The 21,217-nt window shown below is 36.1% G+C and overlaps 1 protein-coding gene and 1 pseudogene across 1 annotated transcript in view; both read right to left on the bottom strand.

Moving 5' to 3' along the window:
• The window catches only part of FMN2 (formin 2), a 408,121-nt gene that overhangs the window by 322,227 nt on the left and 64,677 nt on the right, over positions 1–21,217 (bottom strand). The window lies entirely within an intron of this gene.
• On the bottom strand, positions 6,325–7,140 carry LOC119523178 (annotated as a pseudogene).

Here is a 21,217-nt window from a genome sequence, read left to right as displayed (position 1 = left end):
TGATTGTATATCATGGATGATTGTATGGTATGTGAATATATTTCAATAAAACTGAATTTAACTTTAAAAATATATATAAATAAATAAGAGAGAATGTAAAAATAACCAATGTCAGATATGAAAAAGGAAAATTATGCAGATCTTATGGACATTTATAAACAGTAAGATATTAGGAACAACTATATACCAAACAAATTTGAAATATTAGATAAAATGGGAAAATATGCATGGTATATTTTCTCCATGCAGAAACCTGTTCAGTGTCAATGAGAGAAATGAGAAATAAATGAATGGATTTACCATGTTTGTAAATTTGAAGTCTCAGTTATTTCATTTTTCTCCAAACTGATGGTTAGAGGCAAGGAAATTCTAATCAACATTCCATGTACATGTGTGTGATTTAGTGGGATAAGGCAAACTTATTTTTAAGATTTTATTGAAGGACCCAGGGGGAAGATCCAAGATGGCAGCATAGAGAGGAATGGAAGCTAAGTAGTCCCCCTGGAACAACTTAAAAAAAAAACAGAAACAACTAGTAAGTAATCCAGAATAACTGCGGGGGGACAAACATGACCGTCCACTCATCATACACTAACCTGAATTGGGAGGATTGCCCAAGATCACAGCATAAAATCTGTAAGTAAGAACTGCGGATCCAAATCGGGAGACCCCTTCCCCACAGCCCAAGCTACAAAGCCTCATGGTGCCAGAGAGAAGCTTTCTCCCAGCAAGCAAATATAGCTCAGCTGAGCTCCAACTGGGGTTTTAATTAGCGAGTGTGAACTGCTCACTATGAGGTACGAATCTCCAACAGGTAGACAGAGGCTTTGGGTGACGACTGACCTTGGACAGCCGGAGAGTCGCCACAGACTAGCTCTGTTCCTTTTTCGACTCAGTGGAGAAAGCCTCAGCAATTTTCAGTTCCCAGTTCTGTGACCCAGACAAGGGTATAGCACAGGCAGAGAGAGACCACTGAAATGCTAATGACCTCCCCCAAGGCGTCTATCTTCTCTGAGAGGAAAGGGGTGGGGCCCAGCTCTGCTACCTGCCTTTTGTTCAGAACTTGCACCAGTCAAGAATTATAGGCTAATCTTTGCATCAGGCACAGAGCACCCCTGCATGGCCCAGGGGCCTGAGGCTTCCCTTGAGGGACAACGCACACTAATGACGTAGCACAGCCTTACCTCGGCAGAGGTCCTGGAAGACCATAGCTGAGAAGGGGGGCCCTCTTGGAAAACCCAGGGACACTACGTCAATGCTGGTGGTTTGAGGGTCAGTGACAGAGCAAATCTGGGGCAAAACTGAAATGAAGGCTTAGACTCTTCTGACAGCCTTGAATCTCCGGGAACACCTGGGGGGTTTGAATATTAAAGCTGCCCTGCCTGCCTAACCACCCAGACACATGCCCCATATTCATGGCAGACAGCTCCAACAACAAACCCAAACTGAGTTCACCAACTGAACTCCACAAAAATCATTTCCCCACACACCACAGAGACAGAGTTGGGGAGAATTGACGTGAGGGGTATAGGTGACTCACAGACACCATCTGCTGGTTAGCTGGAGAAAATGTACGCCACCAACTTGTATTTCTGAAAAATTAGATAGGTTTTTTTTTTTTCTTACAACTTGAAAGAACCCTATCAAGCAAAGCAAATGCCAAGAGGCCAAAAACAACAGAAAATCTTAATGCATATGATAAAACCAGACAATATGGAGAACCTGATCCCAAACACCCAAATCAAAATATCAGAAGAGACACAGTACTTGGCACAATTAATCAAACAATTACAATCGAGGAACAAAAACATGGCACAGGATATAAAAGACATGAAGAAGACCATGGAGTGGGATAAAAGGGACATAAAGAAGACCCTAGAAGAGCACAAAGAAGAAATTGCAAGATTAAATTAAAAAATAGATCTTATGGAAATAAAAGAAATTGTTGGCCAAATTAAAAAGACTCTGGATACTCATAATACAAGATTAGAGGAAGTTGAACAATGACTCAGTTTCCTAAAGGTCCACAGAACAGAAAATGAAAGAACAAAAGAAAGAATGGAGAAAAAAATCGAAAAAATTGAAAAGGATCTCAGGGATATGATAGACAAAATAAAACATCCAAATTTAAGACTCATTGGCGTCCCAGAAGGGGAAGACAAGGGTAAAGGTCTAGAAAGAATATTCAAAGAAATTGTTGGGGAAAACTTCCCCAACCTTCTACACAATATAAATACACAAAGCATAAATGCCCAGCGAACTCCAAATAGAATAAATCCAAATAAACACACTCCAAGACATATTCTGATCAGACTCTCAAATACTGAAGAGAAGGAGCAAGTTCTGAAAGCAGCAAGAGAAGAGCAATTCACCACATACAAAGGAAACAACATAAGACTAAGTAGTGACTACTCAGCGGCCACCATGGAGGTGAGAAGGCAGTGGCATGGCATATTTAAAATTCTGAGAGAGATAAATTTCCAACCAAGAATACTTTATCCGGCAAAACTCTCCTTCAAATCTGAGGGAGAGCTTAAATTTTTCACAGACAAACATACGCTGAGAGAGTTTGCCAATAAAAAACCTGCCCTACTTCAGATACTAAAGGGAGCCCTACCGACAGAGAAACAAAGAAAGGAGAAAGAGATATAGAGAATTTTAACAGACATGTATAGAACCTTACATCCCAAATCACCAGGACACTCATTTTTCTCTAGTAATCACTGATCTTTCTCCAGAACAGACCATATGCTGGGACATAAAACAAGCCTCAATAAATTAAAAAAGAAAAAAAATGAATATATTCAAAGCACAATCTCTGACCACAATGGAATACAAATAGAAGTCAATAATTTTTGAACTGTAACTCCACTATTTACGTCCTACATGATATAAAATACACAAACTCTAATGACAAATCAGTGGTTTTGAACTCAATGTAAAATATGTAATTTTTGACAAGAACTATATAAAGGTGGGGGAATGGAGGAGCATAAGTACATAGTTTATGTGTCCTACTGAAATTAAGTTGGTATCAAAGAAAAACAAGACAGTTATGGATTTAAGAGGTTAATTTTAAGCCCCACAGTAAACATAAAGAAATTATCAGAGAATATGACCATAGAGATGAAAAGTAGAGTATGGGTTAAGAGAACTGGGGGAAGGGACAATGGGGAGTTAAGAAATGAGTGTAAGGTTGCTGTTTGAGGTGAAGGGAAATTTCTAGTAATGCATGGTGGGAAGGTGATTGTATTACAACATTCTAAATGTGATTAATCCCACTAATGGAATGCTAGGGAGGGGGTGGAATGGGAACATTTAGGCTGTACACATGTTTCCACAATTGAGAAAAGAAAAAAAAAGATTTTATTGAAAGAGCCTAGAATAGCAGAGAATATTTTTTTAAAAATCAAAGTGGAGAGACTTACTATTTCAGATACTATAATGGAACATTGATTAATCACTTTAACACTGGTGCAAAGATACACAAGCAGACAATGGAATGGAAGAGAGAGCAAAGAGATTCACATCTATATAGACAGGTGATTAATGGCAAAGTTGGCACTGAAAAACATTGTAGTGGAGACTTAATAATAAATGAAGTGGGGTTAACTGCATATTCATATGGGAAAAAAAGAAAGTTGACCTCTTACAAACAAACTTTTTCTAGAAGGATTATATATGGAACTAAATGTGAAAGACAAAACAACAGTTTCTGGAATGTAATATAGGAGGATATCTTCTTACTATCATATTACTATTACTTATCTACTGTACTGTAGGCAAAACCCTCTTCAACAGTACACACAATACACTAGCTATAAAGGAAAAGACTGATAATTTCAACCACATTAAAGGTAATCATTAAAAGACACCTTAAAGTAAAAAGCATACCCAACTAAGGATTTGAATCCATAATATATAAAGAATTGCTACACTTGCCAAGAAAAATACAATCAACCCATAGAAAAAATGAGCAAGAAACTTCATAGAGGAGGATACATAAATGGCGAGTGAACAGGTGAAAAAGTTATCAACTACATTAACAATCACAGAAAGATAAATTAAAACCACAATGAGAGAACACGGCATATTCATCAATGATTAAAATCATAAAAAAAGTAAAAGACTGACAACACCAAAATTGCCAAGAATGTAGGGCAATGGGAATTCTCCTACACTGCTTATGGGACTATCAAGTGGAATAAAACCACTCTGGAGAAGCATTTAGCCACATCTTATAAAGTCAAATACATGCATATCTTATGACCCAGCCATTAATTTTTTTATTTTTTTCTTTACTTATTGATTTTCTTTTTTTTTTTTTATTTTTTTAGATCAGTAATTCCTTATTTTTATTCTCCTTTTACAAAAAGACACTTGGGACAAATAAATACAAAATGTATGTCTTATTTAGCAATGGGCCAAAAGAAGTTTTCTTTTATTCTCCACAGTAATACACTAATAAAGTTTTCAGAAGCACACTCATCCTACTGACATGCCACCCTCTAGAAAAAAGGTCAATTCTTTTAATTCTCTACAATTTTTAACAATGGAATCCCTAAGTAATCTAAGACTGACTCAGGAACTAAGACATCTGAATCAACAAGTTTAAAAAAATTATATGTACATACAAAAGATATGATGTAGGCCAGAAACTCCAACTAATAAATAGTCTTACAGGTCTTCATTTTGTATAACTTGCATGAATAAAGTTCTGTCTCTATTCAAATCTTCATGGCAAATAAAATGCAGAAAGCTAAGTACAACATATACATTTTCCTGTCCTAAGAGAAAATATAGGTATAGTTAATATACAGTGACCATGCCATGTATTTTCTTAAAGCCAACAAAATCCTGATTTTCTATACCATGAAGGTGATGCAGCAGAAGGCAGATAAATACCAAAATCATTTATGATCAAATTTAGCTAATTTACTGATAACATACATCCTGCCAGTTTGGTTCATAATATACTAGTTTAGGCAGTGATGAATATCCAGGTGTACATATTTCACTAAAATTTATCTTCAAGGTAATACCTGAATAGCTTTGCTAATACTTTAAACTAAATATTCCTATTTAATGATTTACCCATCAAGTAGAAATATGTACAAGTTATTTTCAATCAGAAAAAAGGGGGTTTTTTTTTCCCCCCACATTTTACTTGGTGTCTTATAACCACTGTTCATTCACTTTATAAAGACCACATAGAAAGGCAGAAAAGTACATAAAATGTTTAAAGGGTCATCATTAAAACAGCCAAGAGGATTTTAAATTTATTTTTTGTACTTTCTATAGAATCTACCTGGGTCCTGTGCTAATTAATTACATTTTACTGGGTCCCTATAATGTTAGAAAGATGAATATTAAAATAGAAAAACTGGCTTTTATATTTTAAAATAAGTCCCACCACCCTCCACACATACTTCCCAAGTATTTTAAGCAGAATATCAATCTGCTTGTTTTAGGTATTAATGTAATATTTCCTAAAAAAAAAATCCCTATAAGCCCTTCAAATCTTTTAGGACCAGTATCAAATTCAAGGGATTTATTCACTCTGAGGTTTCATGGAAAGGGGGAGTACAGAAATGTCAATACAAGAGAAATCAATATAAGAAAAAGCACTGAAAGATGAAGAAAGACAGCTCTGCAGCTCTGACATCCTACCTATCAGTGGTAAACCATGTTCATGTGTTTCCATGGACAAAAAAGCTTAAGTTCTCCAAAGGCACTAGTTATTTTTGGTTCACTGTCTAACACTTTCTTTAGTTTTCAAAAGAAAATTTAAATTCAAATTTAGAGGGGGGAAACATAAAAAAAATTTGTGGATGATAATCATTAAAGTATGAGATCAACTTTATAGGTGGCAAGTCACAACTCTCCAGAAGTAGAAAAAGCATCAGAAAGTGAAGAGCCAGTACCATTTGACATGCACAATCAGGAAATCCTAAGAAATTCACAAGGTATTGCAATTCAGGGATTTAAATTAACTTCCTCATGCTTCATGTTAGAAGCAGAGTATGCCCACTGCTCACTGCGACAGATACATCACTACTGCTGAAGTACCACTTTGTGACAATTTAGAAAGCCAAATTTAACTCCAGAAAATAGAAATCTGGGATATGAATTTGAAGATAGACGGTACAAACACCAATTAGTTGAATGGTACCTGCCTGCAACAATCTTTTATTATTTGTCCTTTAAGGCTACAGAAAATCTGTACATAAACAAGGCAATTAATTCTCAGAGTAAAAGTACCCCACTACTAACAAGCCAAGGTCTCCAGTCAGATTCCATGGTGAGTGCATGTTGTATCCCACTCTATTCCACAAGTGTACTTTCTTGTGAGTCTGCAGGGTTAGGATCAATTTTTTCTGGAAACATCAGCTTCTCAGAAATGGGCTCCTTTATTGGTAAATGCTGGGATATTTCATTAGGTTCCATGAACAGGGAAGGTGAAACATGCAATAAATTAGCAATTTTGCTCTCTCGGGATGTACATTCTCATAACACATAGGTCTTGCCGGCCTCATGGTAAAGTCTTGTATCATTCATCCTGATAAGCACCCCATCAATTCTCAAGAAAAACCGTAACAGCAGGAAAAAGCTAGAAGGCATTACTCTAATTTTCACACTCAGACTTGAAACTCCATGATCATGAAGTTCATCCTCAAACAGAAGAACTTCTTCAAAACACTTAATCTGTTCTCTGGCTTTTAGTTTCTCTGTATCTGTATGATCTGTTGTAGGTACAACCTTTAACTTAAGTGATTCTCCAAGTAATGTTCCCTTATAAGCTGTTGTATAGTCCAATCGTATGGTTTAATAACATCTTTGGAGTGTTCACCTTCCATCCCGCTTTCCTGCCACTCTTTAGCACAGGCTACTTTGAGCATAACTGGGTAGTTATTTACACATCTTAAGGCATCTGTAGCATTGAACTCAATCCCAAAGTCAGAGCCATGCTGGATTCTTAAAACATTGTTTCCAAACATCACTTCAGGGAGAGATGGCATATGCAACTCATCAGCTAACCTCCACATCCGCTGACTTCACGATGTGGGTCTTGGCTCCCGTCAGCTTCCAGGGCCCGAAGGAGAAGTCCTGGTGGCTGCTCTGGAAACCATGGACCATCATGGCCGAGACGGGACCCGCGGGAGGCACGCGCAACAGGCTGGAAGGGAAGCAGCAGCGGCGGCGGCGGGCACTGGTTCCTCAGCCTCCCTCGGGCCCAGCCCCCTCGGTTTCCCAGCCCCTACCATGCCCGGCCCTGCCTCGCCCTGCCCCCTCTGATTTTTATTACCAACACTCTATACCCATCAAGTAAAAACATCTCTTTCCCCCTCCTCTCATCCCATGAGAACCTTTAATCTCTCTGTTTCTGCAAATTTGCTATTTCTAGATATCTCTTATAAATGACATCACACAACATTCATCCTTACGTGCCTTGTTCATTTCACTCAGCATCATGTTTTCATGGTTCATCTATGTTTCAGCATGTCTCAGAACTTCATTCTTTCTTATGGCCAAATAGTACTACGTTGTATAGACAGCACATTTTAGTTATCCACTCATTTGTTGAGTTACTTCCACCATTGGACACTTGGGTTACTTCCACCTTTTGGCTTTTGTGAATAATGCTGCTATGAATGACCCAGCAAATCTGCTAGGTATATACCCAACAGACATGTGTTCATGTGCATTAACAGACATGTTCAAGAATGTCCATAAGAGCATTGCTTGTAATCAATCAAAACAGAAGACAACAGGTATGTTCATCAACAGCAGAACAGCCAATAAAATATGGAATATTTATATAACGTGAAGAACTATACAAAAATGAAAGTGCAACTTCACTCAAACATAGCGTAGTGCAAAACAAGCTAGACACAAAAACAGGTAAAATTAAACCACAGTGTTTTAGGACTACATATTAAGGTGACAAGACAATAAAGAAAAGCAAGGATGCGATTACCATAAAAGTCAGGGAATTTGTCATCTTTAGCAGCAAGGAATGGAGTAATGAGAGGAATTTTCTAAGATTCTGTCAGTGTTCTATTTTTTGACCAGTGTAAGAGTCACACATGTGATCTGTAACAATTTATTGAGCTATTATTGTATACCTTTCTATATGTAAGCTGCATTTCCCATTAACAGTTAAAAAAAAAAGACATTGAATTGCATTGACACATATTTTGAAAGATAAACTCACATATGGAACTTCTATTCCTTTCCATTGATCTGGCAGTATGTTTATTTTTATGCCCATACCCCATTGTCATAATAAATTAAATAGCATCTGTAAGTTCACCAATTTTGTTATTGTTTTGTCAAAAACTATTTTAGCTATTCTAAAACTATTGTAAAAACTATTCCACTGCATTTTCATAAACATTTTTAAATCAACTTTTCAATTTCTACAAAATGCCTGCTGGGATTTTTATTGGGATTGTGTTGAATCTATAGGTCTGCTCAGAACTGGCATCTTAATACTGATCTTCCAGTCCATTTTGGTACAGCTCCTACCTACTTAGGGCCTTTTTTAATCAACCTGAGCAATGTTAGGTGTTTTCATTTGATAGATCTTGCACATATCGTGCTAAATTTATCTTCACCTATTTCATGTTTTTGATGCAATTTTAGTTGATATTGTCTCTTCAATTTCAGTTTCCATTTGTTTGTTGCTGGTACAAGGAAACAAAAACTTTTTTTTTTTATTTTGACCTTTGTTCCAGGACCTTCCTACATTCATATCTATTCTAAAGGTTGTTTTGTATAGTCCTCAGAATTTTCTACATAAACAATCATGTCATCTGCACATAGAGATAGTTTTACTTCTCTCTTGCAATGTCTGCCTTTTATTTTTTTCTTGCATTCATGCAATGGCTAGACTCTCCAGTATAATGCTGAGTAGCAGTTTGAGAGTGTGCATCTTTGCCTTGTTCCTATTCTTAGAAAGCATTCAATCTTTCACCATTAAACATAATGCCAGCTGTAGATTTTACATAAGTGCCATTTACCGAGGTGGGGCCATTCCCTTCTGTCCCTGGTTTACCAAGAGTTTTATTATGAATGGTTGTTGAGTTTTCTCAAAGAGTTTTTCTGTACCCAGTGAGATGATCACATAATTTTTCTCCTTTATTATTTGATTGCTTTTCAAAAGTTAAGCCAACCTTCCATTCCTTTTAATATATTGATGGATTAAATTTGAAAATATTTTGTCAGAAAATTTTTATTTATGCTCATGATGGATGCTATCTAAAGTTTTCTAATGATTTTGTCTGGTTCTAGTATCTAGGTAATTCTGGCCACAAAATAAGTTGGACACTACTCCCTCCTCCTCTATTTTCTGAAAGCGCTTATGTAGGACTGGTATTATTTCTTCTTTAAATGTTTGGTAGAATTCACCAATGAAGTCACCTGGTCCCAGAGTTTTATTTGTTTTAACAATCTTGTTTTATTAAAGACAAAAAGTTAAAAAAAAAAAAAAAAAAAAAAAAAAAGAGCAAACAGAAGATAATACTAAAAGGGGACATGTGTATGTACATGCACATATATATATATAAAAACAATTCTTGTTCACTGGGAGGATTTGAAAAATTACATAAAAGCTCAAGATAGAGTACAAATATCCATACTGCCATAACCTTGGGTTTTTACAAATGTTCAAATCCTTTCAGTGAACAGAAATTAATTATATACGTGTATGTATAAAAACACATACATGTTCTCTTTTAATATTGTCTTTCAGTTTGCCCTGTTGTGGTTCTTCTCTTTTTCTGTGTTTTTGGTCCTTAAAACTATAAACAATAAATGGGAGGCTGAGATGTCCATAAATAGAACAGGATCTCCCCACACTCTCCACTCTGAGCCTGCAATGATAGATGCTAGGGGCTTTCTGGCTTGGTTATGAGTTTGTAATAAGGTCTCTTTCACTTTGAAGATCCTATTAGATTATTTCACTCGACTTCTACTTCTCACAAGAAGTCAAAACAAAGTACCACCTGACACTTAGATGTGTGTGTGAGAAATAGCATTCTGGACTCCATAAACAAAAAAAGAAAAAGAACGATGATGGTTCAGGTTTTTTGGAAGTGGGGCTGTAACTGTCCAATAGAAAAACTAGTTATAAATAAGAGCAATGAAAAAACGGAGTATCCAGCCTGAAAAAAAATAGAGAACACCTTCAAAATTATTAGAGGTCATATGGAGGACACCGATATGACACATTTGATTTTTAATGAGGCCATAGCAACACACTTTAAACTCCAGTGTATCAGAAGGAGAATAGACATAAACAGAGCTGTCATGGGGTACGTTTAGAAAACCACATGAAAAGGCAGTCTTTATAATTTTGTATTAGTTGGACAAATAGACCATCTTCTCAAAATTTCTTGTAAATACCTGACTTTATTGTATCACAAGAATATTCTGCCATCAGCTACATAATGTGGATAACATACAAATAAGGTAGAATCCCAAGATTAAAGGGAAAAAAAAAGTCAGATTGGAAGGGAAAGAATTTTTATAATGACTTTTCTCAAAACTTTTTGTTGGCTCCAGATAAAAGAATATATTTAAATATTATATAGTGTTTGAGCTAATCCCACAGAAACTAAAGATAAGAAACTGGAAATAGTGCAGTGCTGTTTCTTATTATCTTTATAGAGGGTGTGATTGGTCATACTATAACTGATGTCCTTCCAAATACTGAAGAAATCAACTGGAAAGAATTTAACATGAGTTCTTCGCCAGCCACAACCACCATTACATTTGGTTGGGGAGGTGGGGTATTCACATGAGAAGAAATGAAAGAATTAACATAACAAAGAATGAGTAGCAAATATAACATGAAACAAACAAATAACTAGCTCAAATTTCAAGAGCTGTTACATCTAAATTGAAATATTTAAATTAGCAATATTCAGTTTATCCATGCATCAACTAAGGTTTAAGAAAATGTGAACAAAATGGGACTCATAAGGGTTCAGAAGGAAATTCATTAGTAATTAAGCAGGACAGAATGCACGACAAGTGCACAGGTGCGCTGTATCAGCAATGACCTGACAAGCGAGCCGGGAAAGTACCAATGGAGAGCTTCTTAGTGGGAGGATTTAATTTGGGCATGGTGGAAGGAGATGCAGATATAGGGTTTTTTTAAAGCATGTGACCTATATTTGGAAGATCATTTCTCTTCCACTTCACATCTGAATTGGTGCTTGACCTTGTAGTTAAAAACAAAAACAAACAAACAAACACCTAACTCTAAATGTCTCCGAAGTATACATTAGGGAGGAAACATATCTAACCGACTTCACTTGTTATACAGATTATATAACATCAGTAATGCACTGACACCACCCACAGAGGTCAGGTGACTTGTCCAAGGTCATGGCAAATACAGAGAAAGGAAGCAAGGTTTTCCTACCCCCAGTTAAGCATATAAGTCTTCATGTAATACACAGAACTCATACAGAGGCCTTTAGAAATACTGGTTTAAAAAAAATCCAAGTTGAATTTAACTTTGCATTCTAGCATTATCCAGCCAAAAGAAATAAAACTTAAATGGGAGAGATGGGATCTTGTTGCAATTAGAAGGATACTTTTGGAGTTAAAAAAAAAAATTAATTTTAAATCCTGGTTCCTACTCTTATTTGAACAAATTACTTAATCTCCCTGAGTCCCAATTCTCCCACTGTAAAATGGGGATGTTACAAGATAATTTTTGCAAGTCATGGTGCCTCAATATCTAGTAAGTGTTAAATAAAATGTAACAATTCAGTCACTGGTACCAATTAATATTACAATCATTCACTAATTCACCTTAAAAATAACACAGACATGAAGCATTCAGTGTCATTGGAATGGCTGGAGACCAACTAATGTCTGAATGCTCTATGACAATGTTTCTTCTGAAAAAAGTGAAAATAAATCATGCAAAATATAGCAGTACATAGCCATAACAGAAGCTACTATATCTTTCAATGACTGACACTTCAAGGAAAGCACTAAATTCATATAATGATGATTAAGAAAGCACTATTTTAATGAAGTCATACACTCCCACAGATTTCTTACTACCATACACAAACTTCAGTTCTTGGGAATAATTAATTTTAAGCAACCACTTTATACCAGATACACTGGGAAATGCTATAAAGTTACAAACATTTCTACAGCTTCAGAAGATAGTCATCATATAAACTATTAACAAACAGAACAGCATTTTAGGAGAAATGTAATAATTTGTCATATTAAACAAAGTGAGCTGTTATAAATGTAGAGTTTGTATATCTATAGTTTTCTAAAGTCAATAGTTACATGCCTTCTGTGACCAAAAAAGTTTTTTCTTAACTTCCATTTTCTAAATTTCAATAATTTCAGCAAGTGTAACTAAGAGTAAACAAACATAAAATTAAATAATTCTTTTGTTCTGCCACTCTTTCTAAAGTTTTCCAAAACCTGCTCAAGTAGGAAAGTAAATCTGTTTATTTCTACAACTTATTTTTCTTCTTGTTTTTCCCATGTATTACTACTCAGACAATTAAAGATTGTGTCTATTAACCAGACATTCTTCTATATACCAGACTTCTTCAGACATTCTTACTAACCTGCAGATGTTCAAATTCCATCTTCTTGATCACAACATTTTGCTTCATCTCTTCTGAAGACAGGTCCTAACAGACTTTTTCTATTTTGCATGAGGCCTTCCCCCCAACAACAGTGGAGTATGTCTTTCACCATCCCAGGGCCAACCAGGATCTCCAGCCTGCCAGGTTTAGCCTGCTCTATTGCTGCTGTTGGAAGTATTAAAAAAAAAAAATTCCCTCCCACGAAGCAAGTTCATGTTCTCTAATTCACAGACTAAAACCTGCCATTACTGCTTCCCACACCATTACAGTTTTCCTGACTCAGCAGCACCTCCTCAGTGCTTCCTTTCAAAATGCAACATGAGCCACAAGGATGGATTAAAAAGAAACTCCTCTGCAGAGACTTGCATCTTGAGAAGGTAATCAATCACTTTTAAGTATCCTAAAATAAAATATCATAAAATGGTGACTGCTTTGGAATTTAAACAAACGGTTTTCATCTGCCTCTAACCTAGCTGAATAATTCCCTCTGCATAAGGCTCTTTTCAGGGTAATACACATTTATAAAAACCCTTAGGTTCAGCCACTATTAAAAAAAACATATCTAATTAGATCTGATGTGCCATAATTCATATGGTCAGCTTTTTTTATGATACGGCTAAGGAATCCTTTTATAGACAAACAAATTGTGAATCGTTCATCAAAAATTTTGAGAGTATGAATTACTTAAAAAATCATTACTCAATAAAGCATCTCCCATCCAGTTTCTCAAACTAGAAACCTTGATATCTGACCACCCTATACCTCCTATACCCAGTGAGTCACCAAAACTAATCATTTCCATCTCAGACTTAGCCTCTCATTCTTCCCAACCAAGGTAGGCTCTTTCAGTTTAAAAGATTTCAATAATCCCTTATGCCTACCATTCCATCGCCAGTCTCCATCCCTGTAGCTCATCTTCCATTCTGCAGTAAGCCATCCTCATAAAAGCAAAGACGAACATGTTTATTTCCTGCTGATAAAAATCTTTGGGCTCTCCAGTGATCCTGAGATAGAATTAGACAACAGATCTGTTATGTGAGAGAAGCCATAATAATGGGGACCTTAAACTATCTGCCTATCACTCTCTTCTTCCTCTCCTTTACCCTTTGTTTCTGCTGCCCTGGATTGGTCACCATTTCCTGAGTATACCAGGATCTTTCGGTGCCCCATGACTTTGAAGCAGAAGTTAGTTCTCCCAAGAACAACTTGCCTTTTTCACCTGGCAAATTGTCACCAAGTTAATTCCTACTTAACCTTCAAGTGCTGGTTCAAATGCCATCTCTCCAGAGTGGAGTCTTATTCAACTTTCCCAGGCAGAGTTAATTGATTCATTTTCTGTGTTCTCAGAGCACACTGTAATATCTGGAACAACAATTACTTTTTTGAATTTTGCCTACCCATTCCCCACCCCCAATTAGACCATAAGATTTCTAAGATATGGACTATGAACTATTTTTTTGTGTTTCTATCTTGAGAACTAGACCCTATGTATTAGCATTCACTGAATCCTTAGTACATGTTAGCTTGATTGTGATCTAACAAAATATGCATGAAATCTAAGCCAGGCAACCTCTGGGTTTAAATCAGAGCTCCATCTCTTTCTGGCTGCAGAAAATCTATGGAACCTTGGCTTCCTTGCCTATAAAATGGTAATACAACAATCTCATGGCAAAAGGGTTGGAGGGGCTCCCTCTGAGAACTACATGAGATTAAATGAGATGATATTTGACTGTTGCCTGGAAACATCCTGGCACGAGTACAATAACAACAGCCATAATAAAATGGTGTTGGCATTTACTGAGCACCCATTATATATCAGGAATTTCACTGCCACTTTACAATCCACATAGTAAGAGTTAATAACCTCCCCAACCTCACCTAAGAAACGAAGGCCCATAGAGGACAAGTGATCTGATCAAATCCATATAGTAAATACACGGCAAGGCCAAAATTCAAGCCCAGTTGGGGATTCTACCATATACTTTAAAATGGTACTTTTCATACCTAAGTGCCTAATATTTTATCCGATCCTCAGCAAAATCCTTTTTCACTTTTCTCATTTTATATATGAAGAAAACTGAGGCTCAAATAAGATAAGTAACTTGCCCAGAGTCATATAGCCACAGGGTGACCAAATTAGGATTCAAATTTAAGTATTTCTAAACTTAAAATCCAATAGTCCTTCAGTCAAAATCCCACTACTTATTAAGAATGGTACAAACACACTATAAAATATGTACCTCAGGAAAAAATACCTGTGCTATGGTAATTGAAAATAAAGTAAGATACTCTCTGCTTAAGGTTATCAGGAAAACCTTCCTCAGAGATGAGAAGTTTTAACAGCATTTGAAAAGTAAAATTTGAAACTTAAAAAATTGGAAAAGTAATATGCTGAACAGTAAACAATGGATGAAGAGCATTCAGGAAAAGGACAAAATCAGCAAATCACGGGAACAGAAAATTTAGGGTTGTGCATGAGAACAGTGAATCTGATTAACCAAGCAGGGAAAGTCAAACCAGAGATGTAAGGAGTGTAGAGAGCCTCCAATGTAGTCAGGGAATATATTAAATTCAGTAGGAATGGGGAACCCTCAATGATGCTTGAGAATTAAAGTGAAATAAATCGGATCTGGTCATTGTAAAAATAACTAATAACTAGTAGTGAGATAGAAAGTGCAGCTAATCCAGGCAAGAGGCCTAAATCAGAGTTGTGCTGGCACCCGAGGGGCTGGAGAAGAACCCACAAGCAGCAGACTCGATACAGGTGAGAAAAGACAGTACCATCAGTGAAGACTCCAGGGTTTTGCGCCTGCATGTAAGAGAGAATAGTCATACCACTCTCAGCAAGAGGGAACACTGGATGAAATTTTGAGGAGCCTCATTTGAAATATGTTTAATCTAAGATGCCAGTAGAACACCCAGGTGAGATTTTTAGCAGGCAGACAGAGATGCACAATTAGAGCTCGCAAAAGCAATTTTATTGAAATAAAAGGAAGTATGCAAGTACAAGTGTTTACATACAGATAAAAAGGAGAGCAGGGGGGAAAGAAGGAGAAATCTAAGGACTATATATTGAAAAACATCTACATATTAGCATCAGGAAGAAAAAAGACAAATAGCGTTTCTCAGCAAGCCAAGAGAAAAAGGAGTTTTCAAGAAGTATTGGTTAATTGTATCAAATCATACTGGAAGTAACAGAAAGTGAATTCTCAAAACTAAGGGAACATATATATTTTTCAGAAATATCTTAAGTACATCAATGGGACCAGGAATTAGTTAATAAGAGCCTAAAGAATAGGCATAAAGTAGAAACAATTTTTCTAGTAATTTTGCAAGAAGAGGTAAGTTGAGGAAACTCACACAGAACTGCAAACTTGCCGGTAAAATTAGAGATAGAGTCACAGCTTAGACTGAGTAGAATGGTTGCTGAGGAGAAAGAAAGGCATTTGAACAGGAAAGGGCCAAGAGCAGGCAATGATTGTGGGAAATGAAATGTCTGGCAAGCAATTAAGGAGTAAGCAGGCAGCTCACACTGGGCCACTTGAAAGTTTGGTGGATTTTGTTCCCACCATTTTGTGGCTTTCTCCAATATGTCTGACAGCTCTGAGTAAGGAGCAGGAGGGGCTTGGTAACACAGTAGAAATTCCAGAAGGTCAAAATGCTGAGAAATGCTAAGATAGTAGCTAGCTTATTTCTGCATATATCTACTTATTAGAGCAGCAAGGATTCCAGAAATAGAATTTTCTAAACTGGTATTCTAGCAGGACTTCATTTCTAGTGATGCTATTAGTACTTAATCACCCATTTCACACCAGAAGCAGAGGGACACGCAATAGGACCATTTTGCTTAGGTTGCAGAGCTATATGTGAGCAGGCTCAAGAAGCAGAGGGGCTGTTGTGAAGGTACTGTATGATACTACTGCTGTAACAAATTTGGAAACAGAAGCTAAGAATCAAGTATACGGGAACCTACACACACACAGACACCCTCCTGGCACTATGAGATAAGAAGATTCAGAGAAAAGGCTTACAGTGGAATAGATTTCAAAAAACTATTGTATTATGAAAGGAAACCAATTTTGATTTAAGGGAAAGAAGTGAAAGGAATTTTTAGGAGAAAAATTAGCTCATATTTTTTAAAATGAGATCATAGTATCAAAATTGTCCAGAGTAGGACATATAGATTGGGACTGGACAGGGCAGAGGATTAGGACGGAATTTGATGGAGGGAAAAATTATGTGCAAACTAAATGTCAGAACCCACAGTAGTAACTACCTATAAAAAAAGAATGAGTGCTGAGAGGGGGAGGCAATTCAGAAGTGTCACTTATTAAAAGTTCATTGGTCAACCCAAGTGTCAATCCGCAGATGAATGAATAAACAAAGGGAAGTACTATATCCATACAATGGAATATCATTCAGCCATAAAAGGAACCAAGCCCCAATAGATGTGCTATGACCTGGATGAACCTTGATGACATCATGTCAAGTGAAATAAGCCAAACACAAAAAGACAAATATTGTATTATCTCTTACATATGAAATACCTAGAATTAGCAAGTTCAGAGACAGAGAATGGATTGCAGGTTACCAGGGGCCAGGAAAGGGGATGAGAGGCAATGGGAAGTTATTGTTTCATGGGTACAGAGTTGCTGTTTGGGGTGATGAAAATGTTTTGGTAATGGATGATTGTGATGGTAGTACAATATTTTGAATGTTTAGAATATCACCAAATTGTATACATGTAAGTGGTTAAAATGGAAAATTCTGTATTGTATATAAATTACTACAATAAATTGTTTTTTTAAACAAGTTCATTGGTCTCTCCACTGGTGCTACATAGATAGTTCTCAACAAGAGATAGACTTCACTCTTTAGCAATTCAGTCTTATAATTAGATTCTGACAAGTCTCAAACTGAAGGGGGAGGGATGGTGTCTAAAATGCCCCAAAGGAAGACTTTCTTAAGCAGAAGGAAGTGCTACAGAAACTGCATGAATGATTTTGTAAGATTCCCCTCACTCAGAATCCAGACTTCACACACAAGACCTTACATTTTCTCAAAGGTGCTAGATGAATGTGAAGTTTCAACATTTGCTCCAGGAAAACACATATCAAGCACAAGTAGCACATATACTAAAGCTGTTTGTTCAGTTTCTTTTCACAGAAAGAGAAGCTAAAATAAAGGCTAAACCTTAAAATCTGTCACCAACAACTTAAAGCACAAGAAGCAAACTGGAACTGAGAAAGGAATGTGTGATGAGCTCAATTACTTACAGAATAGAATGCTGTTATGGATTGATCATGTCCCCCACAAAGACATGTTCAAGCCCTAAGCTCTGGCCCCACAGATGTAAACCCATAAAAAGGATCTCTGAAGGTGTTATTAAAGTGAGGCCAAGCTGAATCAGGGTGGGCTTCAATTCAATATGAATGGAGTCCTTATAAGCAGAGGAAACTTGGACAAAGGAGCAGGAGACAGAGGGAGACAGATGTAACGTGACAGAGGTAGAGACTGCGTTATAAATTGCCACAAGCCACCAACAGAACACTACAGATTTCAGAGAAAGCATGGCCCTGCCAACACCTTGATTTTGGACTTCTAACCTTCAAAACCATGAGACAATAAATTCCTGTTCTTTAAGCAAATCAAACTGTGGCGTACCCAGTCAGAGCTTAGAATAGGAATTGACTCAATAAAATATATTGTCATTATGGTTACAGTTATCATTATCATTGTTTAAAAACAAGGCCTGACTTCATACATGGTGCTTTGATTTTTAAAACCAAGTTCTTAAACTAATTTAACAACTGGGATTTAGGAACCAGCAAATTTATCAATACTGGGTTCTTGTATAGTCCCACCAGGAAAATCACTATTAGTATAATCTTGTTTCTACTAGATACTACTTTCTGAAGCTACAGACAAAATATAGGCCTCTGATAGAACTTGTGCCACTGCCTTTGAACATACTTGTGAAATGCTAACACATTCATATTCATGTCTTGAAATGATTATTCTAGATAGATTCAGAGACTTCTACCTAACAGACACAATTGTAAAGAACAGGCATTTCGGAGTCCAACAGACCTGGTTTTCAATTATTATTCTGCTAATTACTATGTCCAGTCTCCTCTCTAAAATGGACCTAATAATAACTCCAAAGGCATATTATAAGGATAAAATGATGTGTGTTATACTGTGAGCAAAGAAATACGGAAACTATTGCTATTGAGAGTCATTAGAGATATTTAGTTCAATTTCATTTCACCCACCAGGGAGGTCACACAATTAGGGACAGAGTTTGGAAACAAAACCAATTTTCATGACCTAGCTCAGTGCCCTTTAGCTTGGTTTAGTCTCGAATTATTATTAAATGTGAGTGTGACCTTAATTAAAGACATGATCCAGGAAGACTGTGAACAGGATATGCCTTAATAGTGTGTTCCATTTGATTTTACCTTGTGAAACCCTTTCCTCACGCTTACAGAGACACTGTTTCTTGTCCCTGGCTATGGAAAACAAGGGATTGCCTGATATCTTGTTTAATCAATAGTCATTTTACAGTTAGCTACAGAAGAGACTAACTAGTGTCCAGATACACTATATGTTGATCATATCTGTTGGATAGTTGATCTCCAGTTTTCAGTTGTAGACCATCATATTCAAGGTATCCATGATCTTTATTTCTTTATATAAGCTGTTAAACAATGTTTACTGCAAATGCCTGAAAGTAAAAGAATATTTCAATAGGAATTAATCCTTTAAGGAAGATCATCCTTGAGTAAATTCAACTTAATGAAGAACCTGGTTTATCTGAAAATTAATATGTGCTATTTTAATCTAAAACTTAAAGGGGATATCAAGGGTCTTCATTGACTTGGGAACTTGGAATGCCACCTGAATAAGTGCTGTGTCAGGCAAGTCCAACATATTATGCACATCTGATTATATCATTTAGTGTTATTATAACCTTAACTCTATATACATATTTGTTTTCATTTATACTTGGAAAAAGACAACCACAAATGCTATTTTCTTGAGCAATATAAAGAAGCTTCCATTTCTTTCCATTTTTAAAAATTCATCTAAGTGAAAGAATTTTAAAAATAAAAATAATCATGATTAATTTAACAGTGAATATATTTTGCACTACTGCAATTTTAAGATGTCTTCCCACAACTGTAAATTTGGGAATAAATATTCTGAGAACTTCCCTTGCATAATCTGAAATGACCAGTGGAGGTCAGAGCTAAAGATTTGATATTTGGATCACCTTGCATGAATGAAAAGAAATTTCCAAAATAAGGCTGATGAGTTCTATTTTTGCCTGAAATTTAGCACCTCAGTTGCTGTATTTGCTGAACTTAGAAACATGCCAAAAATAAATGTCAACATAATATTCTCTTCTGTACAAGTTGGAGGTAAAAATCAGCACTGCAATAGAATAACTTAATGCAGTAGAAATAATTACATTAACAGAATAACGAAATGGAATAATATAACAATAGTACCTTACTAATTTTATGCATATAAATGAGGTACAATTAAATAACATACAAATCACATCAGAAATGCCTGAAATACTTGGTATAAGTGATAAAGGTAGTGATAAAAATATCTGTAAAAAGTGAACTATAATTCATTACCCTTCTCTCATATATATGAAACACTTCATACAGGCTGCTCAATTTTGTATGTGTATATATATATTACACAATAACTTCATAATCTAGAGTACTTACTCTAGAGGCAGGGCTATTGAAAAAGTTTTTAAAAAAGGGTTGTCTGAAATTTTGATAAATTAATAAATTATTTATAATTATAGATTACCAATCTTAATATTTCATAACTCTATATTTTAAAAGTACACTTCAAAAGAATACGCTTATAAGTATGTAAAGAAAGAAGCCAAAAAAAATTCCCAAGATTTGGGCCTATGGGTCACAGTAAATAATGAATAATATTAAATATACTCTTTTTTAAAGATAAGGTATTTATTCAGTTTCATTTCCAGATCTGAACCCTTGCATTTTAAATCTTGTTTGGGAGTTTTGTTTGTTTTTTCATATAAGGGAAATGAAAGAGTAAAACAAAGGAAGTTCTTGTAAGAAATAAAAACTGGTATTGATTCCATTGAAGATTCTGTCAGCCACCTGGAGACCAACTCAGTCTGTCTCTCAGCTGAGCAGTTTCTCAATTACACACAAAAGTTAACAAAGCCTTAATGAGCAATCCAGGGAAAATGTTCCTTCATTAAGCTTAGTTTTAGCACAGTATCTTCCATCAGTTGTGCTATCTTGTGTTATCTCAAGATAACATTTGAGAATTAAAAGGTAGGGGCCTCCTTTGAGTTAAAGAAAAATGCCAAGAATAGCTCCCACATCCCCTAAGTAGAAACTAATATTCACAGAACAATTTTCTAGAACAAGGCTTTCCCAAAACCAGCTGATCAAAAACCCAGTTTTCCAGACCGTATACTCATACTTGGTCAATCAGACTTTCCACATGTGGGGCCCTGGACACTGTGTTTTTAAAAAAACTCCCAGGCAGCATAGCAATGTGGAGACCTGGCCAGGAGC

Source organism: Choloepus didactylus, chromosome 2, assembly GCF_015220235.1.
Source record: "Choloepus didactylus isolate mChoDid1 chromosome 2, mChoDid1.pri, whole genome shotgun sequence".
Lineage (NCBI taxonomy): Eukaryota > Metazoa > Chordata > Mammalia > Pilosa > Megalonychidae > Choloepus > Choloepus didactylus.
The sequence above is the reverse complement of the archived record's forward strand: the minus strand, read 5'-3'. Positions and strand labels throughout refer to the sequence as shown.